We start from the raw sequence: 9,725 nt of genomic DNA on the forward strand, positions 1-9,725 counted from the left end.
TATATTGTGTGCTTGTGATTTTGTTATATGTGTGGTCTTAGGACCTTAAAATACCTAATAATAAAAAAAACCATAAAAAAATATCTTCGTGGACTATTGGACTTGATCTGAACTTTTGGACTTAGAATAGGCAACCTCAATATGCTTTGAGGACTTGGCCAATGCCACTATTTAAGATTGAACTATCCTTGCCTGTGCTTTTCATCTGATGCAAACCTTGAAGTGCCATTGGTTCATCTGTTAGGCGGTCTCTTTGTTTAATCAGTTATTTTAGTTTTGTGATTGATGTCTGATGATTGTTTTTTGAGAATTTTCCAAGGAATATTTTCATCTGATACATTGGAAGACATTGAAGACTACTAGCATTTGGAGTGCTTGCTTGGATGCTATGGCTATTTTATTTGAAGCCTTGGTCTTCATATGATTTGTTTGGATGCTTGCTTATGCTTATTTACTTGCTCAAGAGTCCAAAGGAAATGGGTTTCTATCTGACATTCTTGTCGTGTGGATTGCATCCCATTGGTCAGATCTTTTCAGCTCTTAACTTTTAATTTTTGTCTAGGATAGTACCTTTATCTCCTCCCACTTATTTAATTTCGAAATCTCCCCCTCTTTTTGAAAACCTTCTTTGATTGTGTTTTCAACTTAGACATGTTTTAATGAGTAGAAACTTTGGCCTTATGCCAATGAATTTTCAAACTTTTTCTTAAATCAAACTTGTGAATAAACTTAATTATATTGACCCCAATTTCAAAAGACAAAAAGAACTAATAACCTCATTCAAACCTTTTGGCCATTTTGTTCCTTTTCTTTCAAAACCTTTGATAAAATCAATTCATCAACTTCTTTGAAATTTTTACCACGAACCACAGGGTTTTGATCCCTCATTTTTATGTTTGTACGTAGGCATAAGACCGAAGGTCTTGTCAAACACAAAAGTATAATTAATAAATTCTTTTCTCATCCCCTCACTCTATAACTTTATCAAACAGTTTTTGACCAAAACACTTGCACACAAAAAAGGGCTCCCTAGGAGTACCTAGGACACTTTGGGTGCTAATACCTTCCCTTTGTGTAACCAACCCCCTTACCTGTAATCTCTAACATTTTATTAGTTTTGATTTGAAAACTTCTTATCTTTGGGTTTTGTTCGTACTTTTTCCCTTTTCCTTTAGAAAAAAATAAAAGCGTGGTGGCAACTCTGGTTTTATTGGCGTCAAGTTTATCCATAGCTTAATGGTCATGAATTTGCCACTATAGTGATTAAGAATGAATGAGGGGTATTAACCAAGAATTGGTGATTAACCTCAAAGAAAGTATGATCCAGGGATGGGTATTTTAACCAAGAGATGGTGATTAACCAAAAGATATGTGTTTTTGTTGTTGATTGTTGAATTAAGATGAGAATGAATATTCAAAATTATTTTGACTTGAATTGCACTAAAATCTATGTGCGGAGGTGAATACTTTGAACAACTGGGTCAAGAGTCTCGTATTCAAAGATATTCAAAATAAGGATATGAGTACTCCCTCTTATTCCTTATCCACTTCTCAAGGCTCATGGCGCATAATTCGTATCATAATGATTAAGTGTTTTGAAGTTGAATAAGAAAAGATGGTTTTTATTTTGTATTGGATGACTTAGGGAACAAGATTAGGAGAACAAGATGAGGTACCAAAGAAAAGGATGAATTTTAGTATGACCATGCCTTGATGTTCATCTACTTCTAGATTTTTGAATGAGACAGGGATTAGAATTGGCTTAATGGATCAAGTGTAGGTGCAAGTATAAAGATCTAATTCTAATCAAGTGATCAAGGGATTTATGATCACTTGATTAAATGTAAAAGCTAAGGGAGCTTGTAAATTTTTTTGAAAGGTTATGTTAAAAGTCCTAAATCAAAATTCTAATTAATTTATCAAAATAAGTTTGATCAACTAATCAAACCTACAAGAGGATCATGCTAAAAATTACACATTAAGTACATAGTATTATGAAGAAAAAGAATCGAAGGAAATAAAGATTGAAATTAATGATAAAACAAATCTAATTTCCTTTAATTCTAATCTACCATTAAATTGAACTAGGAATTAAATTCAAACAAAATTAAATCTAACTAAAATTCCCTAACCTAATGAATTATGTCAATTTAAAATGTTTATTTCTAATATGCTTTAGAAAAATTGTTGAAAGAAAATTGAAAGCAATAATTAAGAAAATAAGTTAATCTGTCAGGGGGTGCAATCGGTGAAGAGAGTGTGTGCAGAGTGTAATAGCGCTAATCCCATGCATTAGAAGGCCTAAGTTCATTTTATTGTAGTTTCAGAGCCAGGAGGTGAGTTAGTATTGTGAAGGTGCAATGCAGTAAATGCCCTTTGGGCTTGGATTTTGAGGCCCAATTGTGTGAGTAAAAAGGAAATGAGGAACTTTAGTTCCACTCAGTCTTTCTTTTCTTAAATCATACGTGTTCCCCCTCTCATTCACCTATAGTGGCTGAAAATCACCCCTCTGCATTGGAAATCACTCCCGATGGCGGGGCACCACCAAACACCACGAAAATAATACCATTGTACTCGCCTACATCCCCTCTTCTTATTTCCATCCCTCATCTCTCCTAAACTCAAAGAGTCCTCTATTTCGAAGCTAAAACTAAAACCCTAGAAAACTGAAATCCAAATTAAATGCTCTAGCTTCAACAATCTTAGATAGATAAACTAGGGTTATGATCCCTGAGTACCTAAACTACACCATGGCAACAAGGAAATTCAAGAAGAAGTAAAATTCTATTGTGTGGACTACCTATAGAACGGAGGATGGCTCTGGAAGTTGTTTGAGCATTTGAAGATGAAGATGAAAACAAGAAGACCAGAGGATGCACAATCAGGTAAACACATCGAACCCTATCTTCTTACAATTTCTTCTACTTACCATTTTATTTTCTTCCGTGATTCTGAGATTATGACTTAGCTTGTAGGAAATTGATAGCTGGATTAGAAATTGAGATTGAGAGTACTTATGTTTTAGCTCTACTCTTTCACAGCTTCAGTGTGAAGCTCTGAGGAGTACGTCAAAAGAGCTCTAATGGAGTTTGGATGAGTGAGAAGGGGGAGTTGCAGAGAATTTGAGAGATTGAGGGTGAATTATGATTGATTTAAGAGAGAATGAATTGTAGAGAATCATAGTGAAGTGTGGGTGAATGTTAATCTTGATGATTGGGATGGAAAAGTTGTTTTTATAGAAGAGTTTGAAGAATGAATTGGAGGGAAAATTGTAATCAAATCGGGTAGCTTAGGGCAAAGGTTCAGGAATCAACTATCTATTAAGGAACAGTTAAATTTGATGTTGAAGGTAGTTAGAGTTATTGAAATGAACCCAGTCAATTAGTGTTACAATTATGATTTTGACATTGTTAGTGTCAGTTAGTTCAAACTATTAAAAGTTAGGTTAACTGTTAGTTAAGTCAGTTAGTTTGAATTAGAAGGTTAGAATTGGAAGTTTTCTTGATTGTTAATTAACTGAATTTGAATCAGTTAGTAGTTAGGTTAAAACAAATTAACAGTTAGTTGGGCTTAAGTTAATGGTTGTTAGAAGTAGTTGATTAATTTGTTGATGGTTAATGAACAACTTGGCCTCTAACTTGTTAGTGAAGTAAGGTGTCAATTTATTTAGTGAAAGTAAAATTAAAACAGTTGCTAATTTAAAGGCTAACTGAATTGGATGTTAGGAGTAAGTAATGGTTATTAGGTTTAATTAGTTAATAAGTTGTTAGTTGTTGGGTTAATGACAGTTTGGGCAAAGTGAATGGTAGTTTGGATTTTATTTGCTAACATCTAGTTAGTAGTTTGAGAAGGGGTTAGTCAGCAATTGGTTAATAATTTGGAAAAGTTTAATGGGTTGTACTAGTTGTAGGTTTATTGATAGTCATATTGGCTGAGTTATGAGTTAACATGTAACTAACCTGGACTATGAGTTAGTGGTGTGTTAGGGTTAGTTGGTTCTGATAGATGTTAACTGATTTGGAATGTTAGCCTAACAGTTGAGGTTAGGGTAACTTGGTTTATGGCATGCTTCAAGCCCATGCAATTATGATTCTTACACCACCCATGTAGCATTACACCCCCTTTCTTCCCTCATTTTTCATTTGTATTTTTTATCTTTTGTTGTTTTGTTTTCTTTTTTTCTTTCATTGTTGATTAGATCCATTTTTTATTATATTTTATGATATTTTTTTGATGCATTTTTTCACTATGATTAATTAGGAAGTAAATAATATGATTTAGTTAGTTCTTAATTCATATTTTATGAATTTGAGCATTAATTTCTAGGATTAACTCTTTTAATTGGATTGTAATCAAATGCTGCTAACTTCTTTAGGACTAATTTTGTAGTCAGTGTCTAATCAATATGCATGCCATGCTCCCTTAGATTCTAGACTCTTTTAAAATTAGGATCATGATTTTGGTTTCCCTTAGAATTTAGGTTTAGCATTCATGTGCCTTGCTTACATTTGAAACTTTCATATGTTTGATTAAGTTGATCAAAGTCTTCTTTGGTTAACTAAATCCTTTGACATGTGCTTATTCCCTCAGTCTAGTCAAGTGGTCAGAAACCTCTTAATCACTTGATAAGACTAGTCCCATGTGTTGGAACTACATTGGACCTCACCTCAAACTCAAGACTTCACACTTCAATCAAGTCATGACATTGCAGACAGACTGGATATTGGACTACTATTAAAGCACAACAAGGGTCCAGTTTCGACAGTTGTCAATTATGATGAGAGTTACATGCCACGAGCCTTAAGCAACGAAAAATGATGAGAGGGATCATTCATATCCTTGTCTATAGTACCTTTGAGTACAGGCTGTAGGCCCTAATTACTCAAAGTATCTGGCTTTGTTTGTAGACTTTAGTGCAGTTCGAATCAAACAATTGACAAGTCTGCTTCAACAATCTGCATCTGCAATACACCTTCTCTTTGGATCAAGCTCAACAATTCTCTTTGATATCCATACATTCTTTGGGTTAATCACCTCATGGTTAAACACCCATCTCTGAGTCAATTTCTTCATGCACTTCCTTATATAGTTATAGACTATGGAAACTTTCATCTTGCCTTGTAGAGTTACAGACTCTGGCAAAATCCTTTCCCTTTATTTTCCATGTAGAGTTACAAACTCTGGCAAACATTCATGCATTTTTGCCTTGTATAATTACAGACTCTGGCAATCTTTATTTCTACCCTATAGAGTTACAGACTCTAGCAACCTCTCATTCTACCTTGTAGAGTTATAGACTCTAGAAATTATTCATCGTGCCTTGTAGAGTTACAGACTTTAGAAGTCATTCATTCTTCCTTGTAGAGTTAGAGACTCTGACAAATTCATTTTGCCTTATAGATTACAGGCTCTCGCAACTTTTCACAATGCCATGTAGAGTTACAGACTCTGGTAATCTTCCTTTTTTCCCTATAGAGCTACAGGCGCTAGCAACCTCTCATTCTGTCTTAAAGAGTTACATACTTTGGAAAACCTCTTTCTTTCATGTTCTCCTTATCAGTCCTCTCGTGCTTAGACGGATCCTTTCTTTCTTTATTGTTTGCCTTGTCAGTCCTCTCGTGCTTAGGCAAACCATTTCTCACTCATGTCTGCCTTGTCAGTCCTCTTGTGCTTAGGTGAACCCTTTCTCCCTTTCTTGTTTTCCTTGTCAGGCCTCTCGTGCTTAGGCAAACCCTTTTCTATCTTGTATGTTTGCCTTATCAGTCCTCTCGTGCTTAGGAAAACCATTTCTCATTAATGTTCCCCTTAATATTCCTCTCGTGCTTAGATGAACCATTTCTCTCTTTCTTGCTTTCCTTGTTTGTCTTCTTGTGCTTAGGAAAACCATTTCTCATTCATGTCCACCTTGTCATTCCTCTCGTGCTTAGGCAAAACCTTTATCTCTTTCTTGTTTGCCTTGTTAGGCCTATCGTGCTTAGGCGAACCCTTTTCTATCTTGTATGTTTTCCTTATCGGTCTTCTCGTGCCTAGGCAACCCATTTCTAATTCATGTTCTCCTTATCAATCCTCTCATGCTTAGGCGAATCCTTTATCTCTTTCTTGTTTGTCTTGTCAGACCTCTCGTGCTTAGGAAATCCATTTCTTATTCATGTTCACCTTATCAGTCCTCTTGTGCTTAGGCGAACCCTTTCTCTCTTTCTTGTTTGCCTTGTCAGACCTCTCATGCTTAGGCGAACCCTTTTATATCTTGTATGTTTTCCTTATCATACTCTCGTGCTTAGGAAAACCATTTCTCATTCATGTTCGCCATATCAGCCTTATCGTGCTTAGGCGAACCCTTTATCTCTTTCATGTTTGCCTTGTCAGTCCTCTGGTGCTTAGGCAAACAACCTTTTTTTCTCTTTAGCTAATCAGCATTTATTGGTTAATTCCACGCTCATTTTCTATTTTTGGGCTAATCACCATCTATTGTATAGTGCCACATTCTTTGACTCCCTTTGGATGATTACCATCTAGGGGTTAATGTCACACTCTTTCTATTCAAATTCTTCGCCTTTTGGCAACCTAATCAACAATTTATTTCTTTATTTCTATCCTTAGTTCCACGAACTACAAAGCTCTGATTTCCTTATTGCACTATGCGGATACATAGGCACGAGGATCTGAATCCTTGGTGAGGACACTAATTATTAAACTTTTTTCCTCTTTCGCAAGTAACCTTTAGATAACACCCATTCGAACAAAGAACAATCAAAATGATTCCTATTAACTACAACGGACGTGAGGGATGATAATACCTTCCCCTTGCATAACCGACTTCCTTACCCTTTTTCTCTTCCCCTGGGTTTTATCGATGTTTTCCATTTCCTTCGGGAATGAATAAAGTTTGATGGCGACTATTGTATCTTCGAGCGTGCGATGCGCTCAGACGTTTTTCGCGGCACGACAACATCATGCTATGGTTCATCTCTTATCACATCATATCCCTAGCAAAATAAATAAAAAATCATTTATGCATCCATAACACATCATCTCGTTTCATCTGCATTCAGGGACAAAATTCAGGTCTTTTAATATTTAACTATCTCCTATCGCGATCATATCAAGAATAACCTTTTTCATATTCTCTGGTCGAAGATACTTAAATAGGGACAACTTTCATACCTTAATTTTGTCCCCTACTCAATAAATTTATGCATGCATCATGACATTTGCATCATCATTATAGCATAACATGCATTTCCTTTTGCATAATGCCTAAAATGTCAATCAAAATAAATTTTCGGATCAACAGACAGATCGGTTGAATCAATTTTTAAATATACATGAAATTAATGGGCAGAAAATATCGAAATTGAGCTTGTAGACGTCATTTTATTAATCTACGATTCGCGTAGTTTAACTTAACGTGCTCATTTTATTTTTTCGACTACTTTTTTGGTCGCATCTTGATCAGCCTGAGCCTTTTAACCGATCATTTATTACTTCAAAATATGATCAAAATCTATCTATTTTCTAGAAATTTATTTCACGCTAATCATTTTAGTTCATTCATTTTAATTTTTTGAGCATTTTTGCGTCCGATTTTTATTCATTTTGAATCCTTTGATTTATGTTTTTTTGTCAAAATATTCGTAATAATTAAATAGATATGCATATGTTTTTATTTTGATTATTTAAAATGATCTGAATTTCTTTTGATTTAATTATTTCAAACTCTTTTTTACACTAAATAACACTCCAACCAAGGACATTGTTGACCATGTAGAACTAAATTAACCCTAGTAGGATATATATATATATATATATATATATTTTGAGAAATGGGGTGAGAACTGACCACAATAATATACATGTGGCGCCATTATTGTGGAAGAAAAATCATCTTTCAAAATCCAAGGAAAGGGACATCTTGCTAAAAAAAAAAAAAATTCAGAAGCATTTTGCCATTTTCCTTTTCTCCTTCCTTAGACCGAGCGACCCCTTCCAAAACATCTCATTAACCTCCTCACTACAAACCAACTCTTCTTAACATCACTACACAACCACACATCAATCATTTTCATGACAAAACCATAAACAACATCACCACATATCTCATACATCATACTACACTTTCTTCAACCAGAAACATCAACCAACCATACAACACTTTATCTTCTTCTTCAAACCATAAAACTCATAGGCATTATCACTCCAGCATGAACTCCATCACCATTCTCATCCTACAACTTCAACATAACCTATTACAACCATACACCAAAAAACTTCATAACCTCCATACTTTACCATCATATTATTCACTCGTCTTCACCTTACACTAACCACACTTCATATCTCCATAATCAAACAATAGCAACACAAAAGCAAATGGAAAAGAGAGGTGAAGAGCAAGTCATGATTTAAAATAAGGAAAGAAAAGACGGAAGCAAGGAGGAGAGAAGAGAAAACCGAGAAACACTGCCACGTGACCAACCAACACCAATTGTCACCACCATCATCGTTGTTTCTGCACCACCATTTTTTTCTGATTCAGTACCTTTCCTTTTACTCTTGGTATTCTATTATTGTGTATTGTTTTGCATAAATATTTGAATGGTATTTATTTGATTTTGAGAGAGGGAAGTGAGAAAGAGAGGTGATTGAGAGGGGGAGGGATGTGTCACCGCCTCTGCCAAGGCAGTCGGCTGGCCGCCCCCTGCGTTACCTCTACCATCGAGAGAGGAGAATAACACTTTTCACTGTTTATTTACCTTCATGTTTTAACTTGTTAGTTTCTTCATTAAGTATTGTTATTATTTTTTTTCTTTTTTAAGTCGCATAACAAGTGTCATGCCAATATTAGTTTTTTTTTTTAATTTTAACAAATGTTTGTGATGTTATGTTGTAGACTGGGTGGTGTCCCTTGTTGCTACAACCACCTTTTGGTGATGATATGTTTGTGATCTAAATTAAAAAAAAAAACTTATGGTTCTAATATATTTTTTTAATAACTCGAGAAATCTAACATTTTTAATACTAACATGTTTCCTTTGAGTATAATGGACGTGGACGGTGCTAATATATTCTTCTTGCGACTCCCAAATCCTGATTTGGTTACGATGAGCATATCATTGTCGTTGTTTCAGGGGTTTATCAATATTTTCTCTTTCTCTTTTGGAGAATAAATAAAGTTCGATGACGACTCTATTAATCTATTTTTACGAGCATGCGATTGCGCTTCGCGAGATCGTACTCTTTTTTTCTAGATACGACAAATCTGTAGTCACTCAAAGGAAGGAAGCCAAAAAAGGGTAGATAGTAGAGTGATCATCTTAGAGGATGTGATCAAATTGAAGGAGGTCATGTTCATTGAAGAGATCAAATACCCAATATGGCTAGCTAATGTCGTGATGTTATAGAAAGCCTCCGAAAAAATGTCGAATTTGTGTAGATTTGAACAACCTAAACAAAGCATGTCTTAAATGTCCATTTCACTACCAAACATTGGTTGCCTAATTGATGGCGCCTCAATTTCAAGTACTAAGTATTATGGCCGCATACTCGTATTACACTGAAATAAGGATGAACTTTACGTGCCAAAGACAACGTCATGACCAATCACACCAATTTCGATTATAAGGTCAATGTTGTTTGGATTAAAAAATGTTGGAGCAACATACCACATTTAGCCCAGAATGTGCAATAATAAAAATGTATTGAGTAAAACAAAAATAATTCAATGA

Source organism: Lathyrus oleraceus, chromosome 7 (genome assembly GCF_024323335.1).
Source record: "Lathyrus oleraceus cultivar Zhongwan6 chromosome 7, CAAS_Psat_ZW6_1.0, whole genome shotgun sequence".
Taxonomy (NCBI): Eukaryota; Viridiplantae; Streptophyta; class Magnoliopsida; order Fabales; family Fabaceae; genus Lathyrus; species Lathyrus oleraceus.